At 45.1% G+C, this 22349-nt stretch overlaps 1 long non-coding RNA gene across 1 annotated transcript in view; it reads right to left on the minus strand.

Annotated features, from left to right (window-relative positions):
- Positions 1 to 271: 271 nt before the first annotated feature.
- LOC112650676 (uncharacterized) overlaps positions 272 to 22349 on the minus strand; it is a 36959-nt gene continuing 14881 nt past the window's right edge. The window contains exons 5-9 of the long non-coding RNA XR_004810563.2: positions 17586 to 17905; positions 16793 to 16976; positions 14084 to 14285; positions 7722 to 7820; positions 272 to 407 (exon numbers count right to left, since the gene is read on the minus strand). This is a non-coding gene — a long non-coding RNA (uncharacterized LOC112650676). The remainder of the gene's footprint in view (positions 408 to 7721; positions 7821 to 14083; positions 14286 to 16792; positions 16977 to 17585; positions 17906 to 22349) is intronic.

Genomic DNA, 22349 nt, shown 5'->3' on the forward strand with positions numbered 1-22349 from the left:
TTACTGGGCCAGACGGTAACTTCATGTTTAACATTTAGAAGGAATGTGTGTGTGGGGGGGTCCTATTCCTTCACCTTCAAGTGGAACTTCATAATCCGCCCCCACCTAAGAATAAAGAAATATTAAGGGGGAAGTTTTTGTTCCCCTGACACTATGTATTAGAATTATGGTCAGGAGGTTTCTAACAGGCAAAGTAGTCAGGCTTGATTCTTGAAGAACAAAAGCCCAAGTCTTAACCCAGAGAAGTGTTCTTCTATATTACTCACCTCTTGAGACCGTCTGATCTTTTCTTTCTTGGCCGTTCTGAACATGGCCACCAGCATGCTTTCACACTCCTTGGAAGCATTTTTTTCTGACCCACCACTTTGAGTTAGTCCTACTTGGAGTTGTATGATTTCTAGGCCTTCCTGGAAGTAAGCAGAGTAGTCATGTTTGGTTTATTTACTTACTATTTTCAACATAGGAATTGAACTCAGGGGCACCTGGGTGGCTCAGTGGTTGAGCATCTGCCTTTGGCTCAGGTCGTGATCCCGAGGTTGTGGTATCAAGTCTCGCATTGGGCTCCCAGCAGGGAGCCTGCTTCTCCCTCTGCCTGTGTCTCTGCCTCTCTCTGTGTCTCTCATGAGTAAATAAATAAAATCTTTAAAAAAAAAAAAAAGGAATTGAACTCATAACTCTGAGATCAAGACCTGAGTTGGACACTTGGGACACCTGGGTGGCTTGGTCGATAAGCATCTGCCTTCGGCTCAGCTCATGATCCCAGGGTCCTGGGATCGAGCCCCACGTTGGGCTCCCTGCTCAGTGGGGAGTCTGCTTCTCCCTCTCCCTCTACTGTCCACCCCACCCCACCCTGCTTGTGTTCTCTCTCTTTCTGTCAAATAAATGTCTAAAAAAGAGTTGGACACTTAAGTGATTGAGCCACCCAGGCACCCCTAGCGATGTTTGGTGTCTCAAAGCCATAATATTCATGTAACCAAATAACCAAGAATTTCTCCCCATGTAGCAGAGTGGAAACAACAGTAGAAAGACGACAGAGTTCCTGTTTTGGAGAAGTTTATAGTTCCGTTGGGGAGGAAAATAAGATCATAACTCAAAATATTACACGAGTGCCCAAATATCTTCAGCGTTGCATTGTCCTAGGGCCGTGACAGCCAAACATTTCCAAGCCATGGCAAACGTAGACTATGATATCTGTATAGAGACAGGAATAAGTGTGTTGGGACTCTGGGATGTCCAGGCACCCCCAACCTCCCTGAAGTGGGTCACTACCTCCACTCACTTATAACCCACTGTGGGGCATATTGGTGTGACCGCATACTCGTGGTAAACTTTGGCCCTTTGGATAAATTCCACACTTTTTTGCTTGGCATTCAAGGCCCTCAGCACCCTGGCCTTCATCTACCTTCCTTTTTTTTTTTTTTTTTTTTTAAGATTTTATTTATTTATTCATGAGAAACACAGAGAGGAGAGAGAGAGAGGCAGAGGGAGAAGCAGGCTCCATGCAGGGAGCCTGACGTGGGACTTGATCCTGGGTCTCCAGGATCACACCCTGGGCTGAAGGCGGTGCTAAACTGCTGGGCCACCCGGGCTGCCCTTCATCTACCTTCCTAACCATTTCTTCTATGAGCCGTTGATATCTAACCACTTGGTAATTGCCATCTTCAGAGCACTCGGTGCACTTCCTAGAACAGGTACCTTCTCCCAAATGAGGCCACGGTAGATATTTATTGATTGCTTGTTTGATTCTCACCCCCACATCCTCTCCCACATAAATTACCCCAGCCACTCAAACCTTCCCCGTCCCGTCAAGTCCCTACTCATTTCCCTGTCTTTTGAGACATTCCCCGACCCCTCCAGCCCACAGGGGCCGCTCCTTTCTCTGCGTGCCCATATCTCTCAGTATTTAATCTACATGTTTGACTTGCGACAGTACATTGCCTCATAGTTATTAAACTATGTCAGGCACATAACTGTGGTCTGTCCAGCTGGAGCCTCAACCAGCTCCTTCAGGGCAGAGAAGGTGCTCCCTCTTGGGTGTACATAGCACCCCAGGAACTCCAGAGACTAGGTGGGGGATGAAGAAAGCCTGCCCAAGGGGTGCTTATTGCAGTGGCACCACATTCCATCTTATATCTATTACTTCAGGCTTAGATATTTCCGTACTTTCTCAGAATCTTTTTTTTTTTTTTTTTTTTTTTTTAGATTTTGTTTATTTATTCATGAGAGACACAGAGAGAGGCAGAGACACAGGCAGAGAAGCAGGCTCCATGCAGGGAGCCTGACGTGGGACTCGATCCCGGGTCTCCAGGATCAGGACCTGAGCCGAAGATAGATGCTCAACCTCTGAGCCACCCAGGCGTCCCGGTTTCTCAGAATCTTTAAGCAAAAGCAAAAACATGACCTTGAAAGAACAGTATAAATTGACACACCCTGGTCTGCATCAGGATGCCAGGCAACAGTATTAACCCACCTGAGACAGAGTGCGAATTAACAGGCTCCCCTGATTGCTCTATAGTAGCTGAACAAGAGGAGGGGGAGGGGGGCAGCAACCAGAGGAGGAGCTGCTGGAGGACTCAGGATTTAAAAGGAATCATCCAGCAACTGAAATAAGTGCTCTCCCTACATTTTGTCACACATACTATTACAAATCACACCCCTCTGTTCCTGGCAGATTAATATCCTCATACCTGTCTGCATTTTCATGTCATTTTAGGCCATTTCAGGAACATAGAATATTCCACGTAATTTCAGCTTTACTTCAACTTGTTTTTAAGATTTTATTTATTTATTCATGAGAGACACAGAGAGAGGCAGAGACATAGGCAGAGGGAGAAGCAAGCTCCATGCAGGGAGCCTGATGTGGGACTCGATCCTGGGACTCCAGGATCACGCTCTGGGCCAAAGGCAGGCACCAAACCGCTGAGCCATCCAGGCACCCCTTTACTACAATTTTTTTTTTTTTTCCTTTACTACAATTTTTAAACAGCAGTTTGTTTTCTATCACTTATTCTAAAGCCTGCCCAGACCGCTCTTGAGATCCCAGGTGCCCCCAGGACCACAGGCTGGCCACCTCAATCCCAGCATCTTCAGTGACCTGAAGCCTCATACTATAGTTTCTTGTTTTACCCCCAACATGGCCAAAAGATATTGACTCAAAAAGGAAATTATAGACTTTAAACAGTATATTACAGAAATGTAGAGAAACCAGGAGGGAAATGATGCTGATATGGTAAATGCTCCTGAATTTCCTCTGGGTCGTCTGTGCACTGAGGCCGGACCAGGGAGACCAGTGTAAAGAGGAGGGATGACATTTTAGCTGGGGAAGAATGGGACCAAGAGCTTGACCCCTTTCCTTTTTACTTCAAATTCCTTAAACTTTGTTTGATGGAGAAAATGGGCCTGGTAGGAAGCCCCTGGGTGGGGTGACGGGGGCAGGTAGTATGGTGGCCTCTGCACCCAAGAGTTGGGATCAGAAAAGGATTGGGGGGGTTGGATCTGCAGCTGTCCATGGGACCTACACCCCCTTCCCCATGTGCCTCCTGAGAGCTGCGTTGAAAAAGCTGTAATGCCAGGATCGCTAGCCAACTTGGCTGGGTGAGACACTGAGGGAAGTAGCGTGCCACCTGCCCACGTCAAGAAAATATTGCTTTGCTTTGTGTGAGTGGTGGCTATTGCCACTGGGCAGGAAGCTCGGCCCCAGCAGCCTCTCCCCACACTTGTCAGACCTCATCAGCCACATCAGGCCTCTGGCTTCAGTAGTGATGGTGGCGGCGGCAGTACCATGAAGCATCCTCTGGAGCCCTCAGCATCAGTGTAAGGGACCATCCAGCCTCAGTTCTGGCCTCAGCAGCAAGGAGAGAGTAGCCAGGGCTACCCCTCTCTACACACATGTGCACCCAAGGCACTCAGGGTCATAGCCCACAAGGGCCTCTGACAAGGCTGAGGAAGGGAGGATGGGACACTGGGTGGAATGACATCATTTCTGCCCCAAGTAGGGGAAGCAGGACATACAGATGACACATACACATCAAATACAATACATGATACTCGTTAATATCCTACAGCATAATGCAGTCAGTGCCATGACTGTGTACAGGACGCCACGGGGGGCTCAAAGGAGGGGGCCTAATCCAGGCCACTATGCATGACCAAGTGAGTTGACACTGCACAGCTTGGACAAGGGGAGACATTCTGAAAAACTATGCTGTGATTGGAGCCTGGATTGTGCGGTATACAAGGTGGACCTGCACCCAACCAGGTATTTGTACCTCGAGAGGAGCCCCATGTTGAGAGGTGGTGGCAAAAAGTGCAGGTGTGATGCATATACTGAAATTAAAAAAAAAAAAAAAAAAAGAAGCAACAAGTTTTGGGATCGAAAACTGACTCTGACGTGTATTAACTGTGTGATCTCCCCCAGATTATAATTTATGTTCTGTAAAATGAGTGGGTGAGAGGGGGAAGAAAGCAAAATGCTGGAGAAGAGAGTGAGAGAAAGAACCGACCTGGCATTAAAAACCAGCGTTACACAGCATCTCTCATCACAGGATTACAGGATACCCTCCAAGGATCGTGCCTGTTGTAAGTAGGAGTAAAAGACGTTGTGGGAGGGATGCCTGGGTGGCTCAGCAGTTAGGTGCATCTGCCTTCTGCTCAGGGCGTGACCCCGGGGTCCCGGGATCGAGTCCCACGTCGGGCTCCCTGTATGGAGCCTGCTTCTCTCTCTGCCTGTGTCTCTGCCTCTCTGTGTATCTCTCATGAATAAATAAATAAAATTAAAAAAAAAGACTTTGTGGGAATCAGATGAAGGGAATGAAAGAGGGCGATTGAGTATCCATTAAACACCAATTCTTTGTATATATGCATGTACATCCTGTCTAATAAACCCTAAAATACTTGACTGGGCTGAGATTTGATTTCTGAAATGTGTATATTATTATTATTATTATTATTATTATTATTATTATTATTATTTTAGAGAGAGAGCCTGCATGGGCAGTGGGGGGGCGGTGCAGAGGGAGAAGGAGAGAGAGAATCTTAAGCAAGCTCCATGCCCAGCAGGGACCCCCCCATGAGACTCAATCTCACAACCCTGAGATCATGAGCTAAGCTGAAATCAAGAGTTGGACTCTTAACCGACTGAGCCATCCAGGTACCTGTAAAAAGTGTACTTTAAATTTAAATGTGGGTATATAAAAATTTCTATTCTTTTTTTTTAATTTCTATTCTTATTTTTATGATTATCTTTTCCCCTGCCCATGTCAAGAAAATATTGCTTTGCTTTATGTGAGTGGTGGTTATTTCAATTATAGATTTTCCATTTTCAATTTTCCTACACCTGCCACAATTTCCTTTCTTTCTTTCTCTTTCTTTCTTTCTTTCTTTCTTTCTTTCTTTCTTTCTTTCTTTCTTTCTTTCTTTCTTCTTTTTTAAGATTTTATTTATTTATTCATGAAAGACACAGAGAGAAGGCAGAGGGAGAAGCAGGCTCCCTGCAGGGAGCCCCATGTGGGATTCCATCCTGGAACTCTGGGATCAGGCCCTGAGCTGAAGGCAGATACTCACAGCTTAGCCACCCAGGGGCCCCCTGCCACAATTTTCTATCCTTGTTAAAAATACTCCTTTCTCTTGGAATCTAGAAGCCTTCAGATTATATTTCGATTTCTTTCAGCTCTTCCTTTGCTTACTTGTGCTATAAGCATTTGGATTTGGTACCTCTTGTCTTTATTTGCTTATCAGTAACCCAAACTCCATGTCAGCTTTGCTTATCTCTGAATTTTCACCAAAATGTTGGTCATTGGGCAGCCCCAGTGGCTTAGTGGTTTAGCGCCTGCCTTTGACCCAGGGTGTGATCCTGGAGACCCAGGATCAAGTCCCTCGTCAGGTTCCCTGCATGGAGCCTGCTTCTCCCTCTGCCTGTGTCTCTGCCTCTCTCTCTCTGTCTCTAATAAATAAATAAAATCTTAAAAAAATATATTGGTCATTATGAGATACTCTCATTGATGGAAAGTAATGTGTGTGATCTGTATTATTTTCACTGAAAAAAAATGTTTTTTTGGTGGATTCCTTATGCAGTCTGGAAATTAAGATGCCTAGCTTATCCTTTATTCCATTAAAAACCATTTGAAGGGCACCTGAGTGGCTCCGTCAGGTAAGCATCTGCCTTCAGCTCAGGTCATGATCCCAGGTTCCTGGGATCAAGCCCTGGATTGGGCTTCCTGTTTAGTGGGGAGCTTGCTTCTTTCTCTTCCCTCTGCCTGCTGCTTCACCTACTTGCATGCTCTCTCTCTCTGTCAAATAAATAAATAAAATTTAAAACATAAAACCCAAAAAATTCCCATTTTGTTCCCTCCCTAGCTGTCTTGGTCATACTGATCTGACTAGACCTTGTCCATATCACCTCATAATTTATGATAATCAGAAAAAGGACCTGCAGAAGTGCCCCCCCATTCCTAACAGGCTGGGGGCAACAGTTTGCTGGGCTGAAATTAACATCACTTCAGTAGAAAATCACAGTGAAATGCAAAAGGGAAGAAAGGATTTTAAAAATATGCCTTCCCTATAGAAATTCAGACAGTAATGTATCGACAGATGGAGAGCCACGGGCACCAGTTAGAGGGAGATTACTCAGAACCACTGCTGTGCAAGGGGCTGGCATGTAAACCGCAGCTTCGCACATTGGGGATTTGAACAATGAACAATTTTTACAGGCTATTGTCCGTTGGTTTCTCTAATTAGAAGCTAATTAAATGTCTATTTTATTGCGCATCTAGTTTTTCAAATTTCTCAAAATTCCCCCAAATCCACATAGCTACTTATACTGAATAATCTAAGCATCAACTCAGATGTATACATATATATTTTTATGCTTTATATATTCCACTATTTAGGATGGAAAGATAATTTTGAAAGAGAGCCTATAAGCCAAAGTGTAGAACCGAAAATGTACAGAGTTTATGAATATATGAATATATCAAGTGGTTCCAAGTATAATATCAGTCTTTCCACGTGCCATAATCACATTCCTAGTGATGAGAAGGCATGTTATTTTTTGATCAGAAATAAGGAGTATAAAATAAAACCAATAATAATAAATAAGAGGGCGGAAGGAAATTTTTGGGTGAAAGCAAGGTTAATGGCAGAGAGTGTGGTGATGATTTCACGGGTATACACTTGTGTCCAGCCTCATCGAGTTATATACATTCATTCCGTACACTTTTTGTATGTCAAAAAACTAAAAATAAAAGTAAAATTTTTAAAGATTAAACTTTTAACTCACCTCCCAAATGTAAAGAGATGTAGGGAAACGTAGGGGTGTGTGTGTGTGTGTGTGTGTGTGTGCGTGTAAGTGTGCACATGTCTAAAATGCCAAGGTAGGGGCACCTGGGTGGCTCAGCGGTTTACCACCACCTTTAGCCCAGGGTGTGATCCTGGAGACCCGGGATCGAGTCCCACATGGGGCTCCCTGCGTGGAGCCTGCTTCTCCCTTTGCCTGTGTCTCTGCTTCTCTCTCTCTCTGTGTTTCTCATGAATAAACAAATAAAATCTTTAAAATAAATAAATAAATAAATAAATAAATAAATAAATAAATAAATCTCCAAGGTAAATGAATCAGTCTAACAGGATTTCTGATTAGCAACCAAAGGGAACGGATCTTCTGTTGTCCTACTGCTGTACGAGAGGGAATTAACCTCCGTCCCAGGTCCCCTCACCTCACTTCTTACCGTTCCTCAGGTGTACCTTCCATCCGTGCCTCACTGAACTACAGGGCTTGCGTTTCTCCAACTTGACATGCCTCCAAGACCTTCCTCAAATTGCTCCCTCTGTTCAAAATGCAAAAGAGTGCTTGCATTACTCTGAATTTGGCATGCCTCCAAGCCTTCCTCAGACTGTCCTTTTCCCAGTCTTGTTCACCTGGCCTATTTACCACGGATTTTTGAACCACTCCTGGCCAAGTACTGCCAGTTCTCCACGAAATGCTGGCTTCATAAATGAAATGTCTCAGGGGAAACATACCGTCATTGTCATCATCAATACATTTCTATAGATCAAGACCTTGAGATAACAAGGTGCCACGTTACCACGAGATCTACATTAAAAGACCCAGGATAACAGAATGACAGGAAAAAATAAAAGCTACGGTCACTTGGAAACATTCTCAGTGTCAGGGCAGTTAGAGGACCATATGAGAGAGAAATAAAGTGCCCTTTCTTAGGGGTTACATTTGGGGGGCATTCTAGACTGCCTACTGCATCCGATGCAAAACCCAGTGATAAAAAGATTGTTTAAGAACAGGAGGCAACTCTGGGTCCCGGGGTTGAGGATTTGTAGGGCCAGAGAGGGGGAAAATTGTGCAAAAGCACAATCTACCCAGCTTTGCACAGCACAGATCTTATCAGGGGAGCCCAGTGTTCTTTCAGGCTTTAACTCGGTTTTGCCTTGATAATGTTTATGGATCTATTTCCTCAAGGATGACAGCAGGACACAAACAGATAATCCTGAATGATCCAGAGAAGGCTGAGGCTGACAGAGTGAAGCGTTGGCACCATCAGCCCATGTCATAATTTTTAAAAAGCACTTTAGAGGTCTGCTCTGGTTATTTTACATTTTCTAATGAGTTAGTTCTCCAAAATGCTTGTAGCCATTTTCAGATTCAATAAAAACACATTAAATCACGTCTCACTTTGTGGAAGGAAAGCAGCCCGCAGGGTAACAAACGGGAGGCGGGGCAGACAGAGGCAGTGGTCGGCTGGGGCTGTACGGGTCACCCTGTTGTGCACAAGGACAGCCGTGCGCCCAGGACCTGTCTATCAACTGTGCATTTCCTACTTGTTATCTGTGAGCCCGAGAGTCAGCTTTTTAAGTACTGGCAGCTGGGCCTGTCAAGCCGAGCACTTCTCTCCTGACTCAGCCCAACTGTAGGGTGCGGAGTCCTCTCTGGGTCGGAAACCACCATATACATTTGTCAAGGCTTAATGTGAATTGAAGGGGTTTCAGGCGCTCTGTCTGGGGAGGCCACCCGCCCTCAGAGGACAGGAGCCGCAGGAGGTGAGGAAACACATGTCCCTTCCGGCTTCTGAGGGCTGTCTGACAGGGGCCCTGACAATGTGAAGACCCTGCCTCGGCCATTCAGAGGAGATGGCGACATCCTTCCGACCCCACACACAAGGGCCGCTTGCTCCGGGGAGGGAACCCAAGATTCTCGGTCTCCAGACGCCTTGGCAGCAACCATACCGTGGAACGCGCTCCAGGGCTCCTCTTCCCAGCTTCTTGGAAATGACACTTGACCGTGCAAGCACAAGGAAGCCCACATATCCTCTTCCATGATGAGGTTTGTGTCAGAGGAAAGTTATACACATTTCTTGGGGGTGTACGAGGTCAGTCCAAGCCTCCCTGGCTGACCGACTGTGGCGGAGGGTAAGGCCAACGAAGGCCCTTTGATGTCTTCTCCCCTCAGAAGGGCGCTCTGGATGAGCAAGGGCTGTCAGCTGCTGGGCATCCGTGTAAACACCCACACGTGTGTGTACCTGTGCGCCCTGCTAGAGACGCTTCGGTATTGCAAACAACTCTTAGGACAAACCAGAGGTGATCACTGATACAACAGGCCAAGGTTGACGTTGTATCTTGCCGGTTCATCTTGACTCTTCCCGCACAGCCTTGGGTGGTGGTGAGAGGCAGTTTTCTTTTCATTTTTTTTTCAAAGATTGTATTTATTTGACAGAGGGAGAGGGAGAAGGAGGCTCCCCACTGAGCAGAGAGCCAGACACAGGGCTCGATCCCAGGTCCCCGAGATCACAACGCCTAACCGACTGAGCCACCTGGGTACCCCTCCTCCCCCAGACAGTTTTAGATTCAGAAAGGCAGAGAATGAAATCATTGCCAGCTCCGTGGCTCCCTCGTGTGTTCACACCTGAGTCGAGCTGAACTTGAACTAAAACTGCCTCTAGGAGCCTGTGGAACGGGAATAGTAATATTGTCCTATAAGATCATTGGGAGTTTTAAGTGATGTGACCACTCTTACCCCATTTGCTGGTTTTATTTTCTTGACAACATTTATTACTGCCTGAAAGACAATAGCCCTTGTTTATATTCTGTCCATTGCTCCTCCTGCCCTGGTGTAAGTTCAATGCTATTTTCCCAATGTCTAGGGACAGTGCTCGGCACCTAGTAACTGCTTAGTAAATATTTACTGTATGAACAAAGGTGAAATTAACGCTTTTGTAAAGCACATGGTAGAGACTCAATCATTGGTATTTTTCCTTCTCAAGAGTTTAGGTTTACCTCTATGCTCACTGTAGCAGCCTGTGGCTCAGAAATGACCTGGACTCAACACTGTACGACTCAAGCCATGGAATTCAGCAGAATCCTCATCGTTTGGGCCAAACAGGTCTGTCCCAGATTCTTTAACCTCTTACAAAGAAGGCTTTCCAGTGTATTACCATCTGCATGGGCTGGAAGAGACCTTAGCTTTAGGTTCAAGATCGTTTGTTGGGAGATTGGCTTTCTTGACTTAGGTCCATTTCTGCAGCTGTTTTGTCTTCTCTCCCAATGTCTGGGGTGGCCTGGATGAAATTCTCCAGCTGTGGTGATGGTCATTCAATAGGTGGCACTCTCTCCCAGAATACCATCCTTCGTCACAGCCCAGATGATCTTACTGATAAATCATTAGGCTCCGGTTAGGGGAATGGCACAGTTACAAGTACAAAATAGTCAGGATGACTATTTTGCAACTTTTCTTTCCCTCCCGTACACCATATCCCACTCCCTCCTCTTGTTTTCTCACCTCCTTTAGAACTTAATCCATGTGCTAAGACCTTGAACTTAAGGAAGATCGGTTGACCCTTTTCCTAAGAGGAGGAGGGGACAGAGGGAGACATTCGTGCTAAGTCTTGGGCTTGAAATCCAGTGTTGATTCTTTTTGTCATTCATTCACTGACTCACTCGTTCATTTATTCACCCAACATTTACTGTAGGCCAACACATACTTTAGTGGTGAGAAGAGACAGACCCCAAGGGCAATGACCGGAGTTTGAAGTTTAGATCTGCTACTTATGGACTTTGGGAAAATTTCTTAAGCTCTCAATGCCTCAGTCTCCTGATTTGTTAAGTGGGCGTGATAACAGTACTTATCTCACAGGTTTCTTTCAAGGATTTCAATAATTAACTTTAATTATTATTTATAAGATACTAAGAACAGTGCTTGGTACACAGTAACATTAAATCAGGGTTTGTTAAATGAATACTAGCTAATATGTCGTTAATGACGACGTGCTTGACTTTCAGAGGGACATAGTAGTGCTTTTAAAGCATTGAATATATTGCACATATTCCCCACTTAAACATCTCTGAAATCAGGACGGGATGTCGTAATGTGGCAACTTCTTTTCCTTAGTGATATATAAAATATTCTTTTTTAAATTGATAGCATATTGGGTTTGATGAAATATGACAATTATAAATAGCATTTGTCCTTTTTTGCTAGTCCCTCTCAGTTTACCACATGTGCTCATATTTTCCCAATTAAGAAAGAAAGAGGGAGGGAGGGAAGGGAAAGAGGGAGAGGGAGAGAGAGAGAGAAAAGGGAGGGAGAGAGAAAGAGAAGAGTGGGAGGGAGGGAGGAGGGGAAGGGAGGGGAACCTAGGGAGGGAGGGGAGGAGGGGGAAGAGAGGGAGGGCCAATGGGTCCTGGTATACCCCAAACCATAGCAGCCTTCATCAGAGTCTAAAATCCCCACTTGCAGATATTGGAGAAGAGTCTAGTCTTCCTTGCTTCACCTCCCTGAACTTCTTTTCAGCCTTAGTGTGTGCGGTTGGGGATGGGGAGTGTCCCTTGGTCAATAAAAACTTTCTGAGCAACAAGCAACACTTTAGGCTCTGAGACTTCACCTTGAATTTACCTTGTAGTACAATTGGGAGGGTGTAAACTCCAAAAATTCTTTGAGAAAGAGGCTATAATAGAGACTGTATATAATAGACTCGTGTTTCTTAGAGAAAGAGAGAAAGTTTATATTTATTTTTCTATTTTTAAATTGTTATATTTTTATAGTTAGGATCCTGTCCAAGCCTGAGGTCTGGATGGAAGCCCCTTTGGGGCCACGAAAGGGCACAAGGCCACAGATGAAGCCTCAGTTCACTGCTCCTGGGTGGAAGGGCCTTGGGACCTGAGACAAACCCTGAACCACACTGTGGTGCCCTCCTCACCCCCTGCTCCACCTGGGGTGTCTGCTGAGTCACACCCCTCCCTGCATGGGAGCTAGGTGGGGAAGGCTGCTCTTTAAAATAACTGTTACAGGGGTGCCTGGGTGGCTCAGCGGTTGAGTGTCTGCCTTTGGTTCAGGGCGTGATCCTAGGGTCCTGGGATCAAGTCCCAGATTGGGCTCCCCACAAGGAGCCTGCATCTCCCTCTGCCTGGGTCACTGCCTTTCTCTCTGTGTCTCTCGTGAATAAATAAATAAAATCTTAATAAATAAATAAATAAATAAATAAATAAATAAATAAATAATAAAAAATAACTTATGCTGGCAAAGCCTGCCAGTTCCAACTGCCGCAGAAGGGGGTTTGTGTCTTGCAGAGCTGGCTCTAAGCAGAATTAAAGGGAACAGTCATGGCCAGAAAATCTATTCTCCTCATAGTCTTCAGATCTTGAGAAGAGGGTAGTGGCAGAGCAGGGAACGATATGTACTCACTGCACCAGACTTTTGGGGTGACCCTCTCATTTTGCAGGTTGGGGTAAGTGGGTACCATGGGCCTTGCTGGCCCACCTGCACCAAAAGGAGTGGATTCTTCACTCTCCCTTCATTTTCTTCCTTGATATTTGCGTCCCGCTGTTTATGTCTGGCAGCAACCAGGCAGAGAACCGGGGATAATTGTTCTAACTCCATGTGGGTCTCACTCTCCTCTCCAAGAAGACGTAGGGAGTGGCACTGCCCAGCTCAGAAGGCCGTGCCCAGGGTGGAATGAGCTAATGAACTGCTTTATAAATCGCAGGACTCTAAACAAAGGTTAATTGTTTTTACTCTACTTATCTATACTTTCAGGGTACAGTTTGAAGGCATCTGCTTCAAAACTCGGTGCAGGCATTATGTGAAAGCACACACGGGCTGGCCCACACTCAAGGTTGATACGTGAAGCCTGGGACTCCTCGTGGGGCCACAGCGTTACACGAATAGCTTGGGGATGCTGGTTATCCGTCATCATCTCCAGGGATGAAACGTTGGTCACCAGTGGGGAGGAGCCCCCCTTTCAAATGTTTTTCCTTTCTCACCCCACCTCACCCCACAGTGCTCCCTCTTCGTCAGCCTCCCTGACTCACCCCCACCCTACCTTTACTGACTCCCTGCTCTCTGATCCCAAACCCTCAACTTTCAAGATAACATACCATAAAAGCACGTAGAGATGAAAATGGGTGATAGCGCTGAGTTGCAAAATGAGAGCACTCAGATTTAACCTCGGAGAGAATATCTAACGCGACACTTCTGCTTTACAGGGAGGCACCCTCTACTGGGGTGGGGGTGGGGGTGCGGGGTGGGGTGTCCCCACTTCTCCCCACTCCTCATGGACCTGAAATCTTATCCACCCCAGAAGGGGGGTGCCAGGCCTCTGTGGAAATGAACCCTTCAGGGCTCTTGCCTCAGCCCTTCCATCCCCCTTAAAGACATCATGAATTGCTTTCAAGTTTAAACAATAAAATAATGCCGTTTAAAACAGGCCAGGATTCTTCTCCCACCCAATGCCCCCAGCAAAGAAAAATGGCTCAAATGTTTCCAAGTCTTTGCTCGCCCACGACTCATCTTTGGAGCCTTTCTCCCCTGTTTCGGGTGCTGTGAGGCCTGACAGACAACTATCATGGCACCCAAGCCTGCTTCCACGCTCACCAACCATCTCCCAGTCTGGGCTGGAGCCTCTCTGAAGACTGGCCATGGTTCCTCGACGTCTGAGGCACACGCACATACTTATGCTCAATACTGTTGAATGAGTGAATGAGGGGGGTGGAGCAGTGACAATAAGCAACCTAGGGTTTAACGTTGAGATGTTGACTATGGAGAGCCCCTTAGAAGCGAAAATATCTGACAGAAATATTTCCTTACCCTGATTTGGAAGAAAAAAATCGCCAATTTCCAGAAGCACAAGCATCTTCCTCCCCTAGACCCAGGGGATTGAGTCACTAGACATCTCAGAGTCGCCCACCAGGAACCGGGTCGAATCCTCCATGAGCAAGTCGCCTTCTTCAAGAACACCTAGTCCCTTGCTCTTGGTCACCCTTAGACCTTCTTCCTTTCCTTTTCTCCCCTGTTGGAGTATGGACATGGCATCTCTTTTATTTTCTTAGGGACCGGCCAACAGAAAACCATACTTTCCACCTTTCCAGAAAGATTGGGAGAAACCATCTTTTCCTCACGTCCTGCCTAGAGACCTGGGGTCCCAAGATTGCCTATGTGTTTGGGACAGAAACTCAGGGACAATCGGGAAGCACAGGAGAGAATGGCTGAGTACCCGGGTCTGGGGTGCTCAGGGGCCTTTGGGCCCGAGGGTTGTGCTGCCACCCACACACCCCGCTGCTCCATCACCCACCTATGCTCCCCGAGCTTTGCAAACCACTTTACCTCAGAGCGCCCAAAGGACCCCGTAAAGGAGGCTATAGCCAAACACCCAAAGAATCCCAGCCCCAGCACAGCTTGGTTCTGGTGGGGTCAGGCCGAGCACGCAGTCACCTCCAGGGTGGCATTAGGTGGCACGGGAAGGCCCCAGCTCCAAAATACATTCCACACGAACGCCTGAGCTGTTGGTGACTGATTCACCCCTCTATTCCCTGAACAAGTATTTACCTAATGCTCCCCAGACTAAGCCCTCCCCCGTTCAGACAGCAATGGTGTCTGTCCTCGAGTGAATCGAGTTAGAGCAGCGAATTCGGACACGAATGCAGGGTGAGGCTCCCGGCACTGCGGGGAGGGCCTCGCTTTGGAGCGCGGGTTGTTGACTTTCACGTCCTGTCTTCCGAGCCGGCTGGTGACCGGGGCCAAGCTCCTCAACCTGTTAGAACCTGTTTCCTTATACGTCTACCGGCGATGGTGATAGCGACCGCTTAGCCCTGGTGGCCAGGGCTCTGCGACACACGTGTGCAGCCCCGGGACAAGTACTGAGAGCGTCTAGTAGGACGTGAGGATGGGAGTGCAAAGGAAGTGGCAACGACAAGCGCCTGGAGGCTCTGAGGAAGGTTTCGGAGGGGACGTGGCATCTGATATGGGTCTTGGAGGACGGGCAGGCGTTGGCCAGGCAGAAGGCAGCCGGGGGGTGGCAGGGAGGGGGCACGGCGTATGCAAACTACTGAAGCAGGACGCAGCAGACTGTCTCCTCAGACCTTGAGAGGTTCCGGCCTTCAAAGACAGGGAAGGTCGGAGGGCTGAGGGGATGCACCCACTCGCCGTTCTGTTTTCCCTACAAGGCCTCACGTCCACCTTCTTTGCTCTGATGACGCGGTGACCTTCCTACGTCAAAGTGCAACAGCCCCTCCCCGCCGCCCTGCTGGGCCCCTTTCCTGCTCTGTTTATCTCCGAGGTGTTTATTGTCACAGATGACATACGTTTGCTTATTTTATGTATGCACCTTCTCAAGGCGCTCATCCCCCTTCCCTCATCAACACGGACGCAGAATGGAAGCTCCCTGAGGAGAAGGGTCCCTGTGTTCTCCTCATGGCCGCATCCCACATGCTTGCCTGGGTGCCTGGCACAGAACTAAACTGACAGGAAGTCGCTGGCTTCATTCGATCCCTCTTTGTTTGCTTCCCTCAAAGCACCAGGGGGGCCGGCTTGCCCTTGGGCTCCCATGTTGAACAACACAGGGTCTCTCCACTCCTGGAGCCCAGTTGGCCCTTCTGGAGAGGTCTCCCGGGGCCTCCTGTGATGGCTGTTGAGAGACCCCACTGAGGAATCTTGGCTGTTCCCTTTGACTTTTCCTGCCCACTCTCTAAAGGGTTTCAAAATGTAAACACTTCTGGGGCTGAGTCCACTTTTAGCAAATCTTCCTTTTGTGCGACTAAGAATGTGTGTCTCGTGCAGGTAGAGGTGACTTTGGGAATCCAAGGAGGCTGCCAGGTGCCTGGGGGGAGGAGATGTTGAAAGGACAGGGTGGGGGTTCAGGAATGGAGGCGCCCAGAGACACATAGCTTCTTTCACAACTTGGCCTGGGGCGGTTCCTGTGATTGGGTGTCTCCACCAAGAATGTCCCCAGAATTCCAAAGTCGTTTTTAGATGTTTTCTTATCCTGTGTTCGATAGCCTTCAATAAAGTAAGTTTAAGATTGGGAAAACAAAAGGAGTTTGTGTAGCTAGCTCTTTTAGGCCTGGTGGTGAGGGGAACGAGGGCCAAAGGGTTTTTTTTTTTTTTAATTTTTTGTTTGTGAAATATCACAAAACATAAAAAAGAATAGCTACAAAGGAATAGCCTACTAGACACTCATTTACCAGTTAAAAGCCCACTTACCCAGGTTTTTTTCTTAAGCTAACGCTGGACTTTACTTGCCTTTTCTTTACTTGGAAAACAATAAGTAATTACACAACTAAACAACAAATAATGCCAAGAAAAAAAATGAAAAGATTTAACCACAGGTATTTACATACTTCTAACAGATAAAAGAATAACTATTCCAGAATATATAAATAGCTCTATAAATCAATAAGAAAAAGAGAACCCCCTTCTGGTTGTTTTGTGGCAATTCCCAATCTGGGTGAGTCTTCCCAAGTTTTCCTTCCCTCTTCTCCCCTCACTACTGTCTGCACCACTCACACCGGAAGTTCACACCTCAGGGCAGAAGGAGCTTGAAGAGAGACGACTCCAATTCCTTTCTCCTCATCCTGAGTCCCATCCCCCACAAAGCAGGGCCCAAACAAGATGAGGCAAATTGCTGTGGAAATCTTAAGTGCCATTTCTTTATACTTCCACCTCCTGACAGGGAAAAAGAATGCTGGCTTGTCCCTTGTGTCTCCTTGTGAAAGAGAAGGGGCATGGTTAGCGCAAGAATCGTTTTTAACTTCTCAAGACATCAGTATTTCCGTTGAACCAGTGGAAAAAACCAAGCCCAGAAGGATCAAATAGCATTTAAATGTCCCACAGGTAACAAATACAGAAATAGCATTTGAACCCAGGACCGTGTGATTCCAAAGCTCGAGCTTTCCCCCCTAAACCATGCTTCTAAGAAGGCCATGATTTCATCTGGACTTCAAGAAGGGAGTGTGTCTGACAACTCAACACCATGTGAACCAGCAGGACGCTGTGACAAGGCCCGTGCCAGGCAGTGGAAGTGGGGACACGGGTGGACCTAGGAGGGGAGCCCCATTTTTCTTCCTGTGAGCATGCCATGTGCAACGAAGGAAGGAGAGCTGGTAAAGGTCAATGGGATGACTGGACACCGGGAGGTTACTAGCCCTGACTTGGAGTGCAGGAAAATCTGTTCTTGCCTGGTGCTGTCCACAGAGCCCTCCTACATAGTGGGCATGCAAGCTGGTGTTTGAGAGCCAGCTTGGCAGTTCTGCAGACTAGAATTCATCCCTGCTCTGCATCTTGGCAGTTGTGTGAGTTTAGGCAGTTCACTTACCCCAAGTCTCGGTTTCCTCTGATTTGCAAAGTAGGACAAAAACATTGGTCCACAGGAGGCCCTTGAGACATTAAAAGAGGTATAAAGTGCCCAGGGCAGGGCATGGCATGTAGTAAGCTTTCAATAAAGAGAGGTTATATTCATTTTATCAATTCAGACCGTAATTTGGCAGAGAGGGATTATGAGATGCAGAAATTCATTCATTTATTCAGCAGCTAGTCGTTGAACACCAGCTGTGCCATAGACACCCGGGTTGGATCTTTGCTGTGTACATCAGTGAATGGTGCAGACTGAGATCCTTGCTCTCTTGGAGATGTATTCTGGAACAGAGAGGCAGACAAGCAAAATCATAAGTAAATGATAAGTTTATTTTAGTGATAAACTGAAACGTGATATGTGTCCGGAAAAAAATATATAAATAGAGGTTCAGGTGACTATGCAAGTCACATATTTAACGTGGACACTCGTATCAGCTGAACCATCACCAATGAATGCTAACACTGGTAGTGGATTTGGTTGGAAGCTAATGCCCATCTTGGAACCCGACCTCTTCTTTGGTAATAGCACATTGTGCTTTCTCTAATCATCCCAGTGTCCCGGATAAAGCCATCTCCTCACTCACTGATAATTACGGGAGACCTTGAAAATTCTAGATGCTGCTTCCAGATAAATGGGTTTTTAAAAAGATTTATTTATTTGTTTGACAAAGAGAAAGAGAGCATGAGCAGTGGCAGAGGGAGAGGGAGAAGCAAGCTCCCCACTGAACAGGGAGCCCCGATGTGAGACTCAATCCCAGGACCTGGGACTGTGACCTGAGTCAAAGGCAGATGCTTAAACGACTGAGCCACCAGCGCCCCTAAATGGTTTTTTTTTTTTTAAGATTTTATTTATTTATTCATGACAGACACAGACAGAGAGAGGCAGAGACACAGGCAGAGGGAGAAGCAGGCTCCATGCAGGGAGCCCGATGTGGGACTCGATCCTAGGCCTCCAGGATCACGCCCTGGGCCAAAGGCAGATGCTCACCCGCTGAGCCACCCAGCCGTCCCTAAATGGTTTATTTTTGATGGTTGTTTTGTTTGCAACAAGAGTAGCATCCAACGGTTAGGTTGCTGACTGCATTATTAAAAACTAAAAACAAAATCCAAAGCTAGAGGTGTCAGCGATGGTATTGTTGTATTGGTGGTTGAGGAGAAAAGCATCTCATAAGTTGAAAGATCTTCCGAAAAAAAGAATCAATCTTAGAAACTCCAGGTTGGAAGGGACCTATAAGGCTCTGCTCAAGTTCCAAAGAATGAAGTGATTCAGACATGACCAGTTTGACTTGAACTGTACTGGGCTAGAGCTCCATCTCCTAGGAATTATATAGGTTGATAGAAGTTGATATTCAGAAAAAAAGGAAGATGTGTTTATCAATAGATTTTCTTGTGAACACTTGCTAGGGGAGGAAGGAGACTTGCCTTCACAAAGATGCTACTAAGAAGGCTCCTGGTGGGACATCGCTTTCTTTTTTTCTGTTAAATACCTCAAGGCAGGAAGAGCTGGGAGAGATGCTACCAGAAGCAGAGCAGGGAGGCCAGGCCCACAAGACTGGCGTCTGTCTCACTCTTCCTATTGGGGTTGACTATGAAAACTTTCAAACACACGGAGAAGTCGAGAGAGTACTGTTAGGGAATATCCCCCCCAACCCAAACTTAACATATTTCAATGACATTCCTTATTTGTTTCAGATATCTAATACGGATAGGTGGTAAGTAGACTTAGATGTAACTAATATCCCCTTTGTACTATTCTCCAGGCTTCTTCTCTCTCCCCAGAAGTAGCCATCGTACTGAAGTTAGTACATATACTTCCTGCTGTAGGTTTATACTTTTGTTAGTATACATGCCTACAATCGAAATGCAGCGTTGTCTGTATGCTTTTAAAATTTGCATAAATGTTATCATATGTGGGACCCCTGGGTGGACTCAGTGGTTGTGCGTCTGCCTTCAGCTCAGGTCATGACCCAGGGTCCTGGGATCAAGTCCCACATCAAGGCTCCCCATGGGGAGCCTGCTTCACCCTCTGCCTGGGTCTCTGCTTCTCTATGTCATTCATGAATAAATAAAATATTTTTAAAAATGGTATTATATGTCATATATTTTATCCTAGCTTTCAGGATCTCTTTGAGGTCTGCTGATGTTATTATAGTACTAGTTTATTAGTACTTTTTCTAAAACAGTGACCAGTTGGATTTCTGACCCCTGGGACACATTTGGAAGGTTAGCGAGACATATTATTCCAGATTGTGTCTCTCTAATGAATTCTTTACCTTCCTTATTCATCAAACTGTCAACTCCCTAAGATCAAAATGCCAGTATAGGAGGTGAAATCTGCTGAGACAAGGACAAGAGATACTTGAAGAAACTACCTGAATGGCAACTAAGCTATTAAAATGTAAGGTAAAGGAAGAAGGGAACAGTGAGCTTCTTTAGACACTTTTTGACCTCTGTCTCTTGGGAGTTTTTTTTCTCCTAACCATCCCTACAGAAGCAACTGATATTTCAAATATTTCTACCATAGGTTAAATTCGCCTGTTTTAGACTTTGTGCAAGTAAAATCCTATGGTATGTGCCCTTTTGTGTTATGCTTCTTTCATTCAGCATTTTTCAGATGCATCCAAGGTGTTCACACGGTCATGGTTCATTCCTTTTTTATTGCTGCATAATATTTTGCTTTATGGAGATTCCAGTTTGTTTCTCCATTGTCCCATTTCTGGACACCTGGGTTGTTCCTAATTTTTGGCTATTAGGAATAATGCTGTATGAACAGTCATGTATATGGTTTTTTGGTGGACATATGTTTTCATTTCTTTTCAGTAGTTACCTAGGAGTAGGATTGCTGGCTCATATGCATATATTTAACTTTATAAAGCACTGCTGTAATATTTTCCACAGTGACTGTATCCTTTTACATTCTACGAGCAATGTTTGAGTTCCAGTAGCTGCACATTCTTGCCAACATTAGCTATTGCCAATCTTTAAATTTTAGCTGTTCCTGTGGGTTTGTATTTCATTGATTTTTTTTTTCCCACTAAAAACTTAGGAGTTAAAACTAATTTTAAAAATAGCAGGGTGGGGCACCTGGGTGGCTCAGTGGTTGAGCATCTGCCTTTGGCTCAGGTCATGATCCTGGGGTCCTGGGATTGAGTCCTGCATTGGGCTCTCCTCCCTCTGCCTATGTCTCTGCCTCTCTCTGTGTCTCTCATGAATAAATGAATAGAATCTTTTTTTTTTTAATAAAAAATACTGGTGAAATTTATTGTATGTGAATTATACCTCAGCAAACCTATTAAGGAAAAAATTCAGATAAAAAAAAAAAAGAAAAGAAGAAAAGCAGGTTTATAAATAACATATATATTTGAAATATATTTATATATATATTGAGGAAAGGTGTTCAAGAAAATCTAAAGAATATCATTCGAATAATATATTTACCTCATTGTATGCAAAGACCCAAATTTAAAGAATGATGCCACTGTATAGCTTTATAGCAGTTCTAAAGTTTTATGGTTCTAATATCCCTTCAAAATATCTCCTCATGATTTTACTTTGCTTTTCTCTGCTGATGAGATGTTGAACATCTTTTCATGTTTGTATTCATGTAACTTCTGTGAAGTTATTGTTCAAATCTTTGACCAATTTTTAAAAATTACGTTCTTTGTCTTATTATTGAGTTGTGTCTTTCATAAATTGGGTCAGATATATGTTTTGCAAAAATATATCCAGTCTTGTGGCTTTTCCTTAAGAGCAATAATTTTTAGGCTTGATGAAGTTCATTTATCATTTTTTTCTTTTAGAATTGGTGCTTTTGTGTCCTGTTTAAGTAGTCTTTGCCTAATCTAATGTCACAACCATTTTCTTCTAAAAGTAGAATTAGTTTTAGCTTTTACATTAAGGCCTATGATCCATTTTGAGTTAATATTTGTAAGGTATAAAGCGAGGGTCAAGGTTAATTTTTTTCCATACAGAATATCGAGTAGTTCCAGTACCTATTATTGAAAAGACTCTTTTCTCTATTGAATTATCTAACTTGGCACCTTTGTTGAAAATTAATTGACCATATAAGTGAGGGTCTATTTTTGGAGAGTGTATTCTGTTCCAAATAAAAGTCATTTTCTTTTTCCTATCCTTGCCAGTATTTTGAAATTACACTATTTAAAGAGCTACTTGTTCATATTTATTCTTGCGTTTCTGATAAATATTTCCTGACTCTGGTTACTGTCTGTAGCAATGGTCAGGCATTTGGTCTTTTCTCCTATCACTTCCCATCTTTCCCGTGCCCTCGATCAACACTTCAGACATGTCCATCAGCTTCTGTGGCTTCGAACTAATTAAAAAGTTGACTTACCGCAGGTTCTTACTCTTGTATTTTTCTAATCCTTAATAGATAATGAAACTACAACAGGTCTGATGCCAGCGACAATAGCTAACACTCTATCATATATGTCATCACTGGTCTAAGCACATTGAAAGTTGTTTAATTGTCCTAATAACCTTATGAAGTAGGAATTATTATCCTTTACAGAAGAGGAATCTGAAGCCCCGAGGGGCTATGTAATTTGTCTAACATCATACACACAGTAAGTAGCTGAGCTGGGATACACACCCTGTCTGTCTCTAGAGCCTGTAAACTGTACCAAAATGCTAACTTACGAAATCACCTGTCAAATGACTTTAGCTGTAGATTGCATACCATCTGTACTATTTTTAGTTAATATTTTTC

The sequence above is a fragment of the Canis lupus genome, chromosome 29, assembly GCF_003254725.2.
Source record: "Canis lupus dingo isolate Sandy chromosome 29, ASM325472v2, whole genome shotgun sequence".
Lineage (NCBI taxonomy): Eukaryota > Metazoa > Chordata > Mammalia > Carnivora > Canidae > Canis > Canis lupus.